We start from the raw sequence: 766 nt of genomic DNA, 5'->3' as shown, positions 1-766 counted from the left end.
ACTGTATGTACTGCGCTCCTTCCTCTCCACTCGTCTCAGGTAATAAATGCGTCTTCCAGCTGAGCCTGAGCGTTTGGCGTCGCGCGTTCATGTGTTTTGGGGGCGTGGCTTTGGAAGGAGCTCAGAAGGGAGGGGGTGGGAGTGAATGGAAATAATGAGCTGTGTTTATTGCAGATTAAAAGGTCTACAGTCACTCGATTTTTATATTTTCTTTTTCAGAGTACTTACATTTTAATTATGTATTGGTATATAAAGACAGTTTAAACAAATTTGGAATGTTTTTTTTTTAGAAAAATCCTGCCTTTAATATGTTAATATTTTTTAATCAGATTTTATTTTTTACATTTTATAAGATGGGAATTATCTGAGAGCTCGTACTTGTACCACCTGACCTCTGCAAATTCATTTCGGTGTTGATAGTGGCGACATAGAAATGCGTAATTCTGTAATTATTATTATTATTATTATTATTATTCTCTGTTTGAGGATGTGAACAGCTCCGAATACAACGTTACGTGTTGTCATTATGACACTACGGTAATTACGACATGGCGTGAACACAGCAATCGCATAATGAATTAATTATAATTCGCAATGCCTTCTCTAATGAGAATTTATCAAAAGCAATGTATTTTATAAGGCAGCAAAGCCTTTGTGACACCAATGAAGCCTGTGTAGGCAGCTCGTGTTTTGGAACGGAGCCATTGTTTTAAATACCTTTTCAGTGTTACTGAATCTCTCTTGAGCACAACCACCAAATGTAACA

This window comes from Rutilus rutilus (genome assembly GCF_951802725.1).
Source record: "Rutilus rutilus genome assembly, chromosome: 10".
Taxonomy (NCBI): domain Eukaryota; kingdom Metazoa; phylum Chordata; class Actinopteri; order Cypriniformes; family Leuciscidae; genus Rutilus; species Rutilus rutilus.
Note: the sequence above shows the minus strand (reverse complement) of the source record.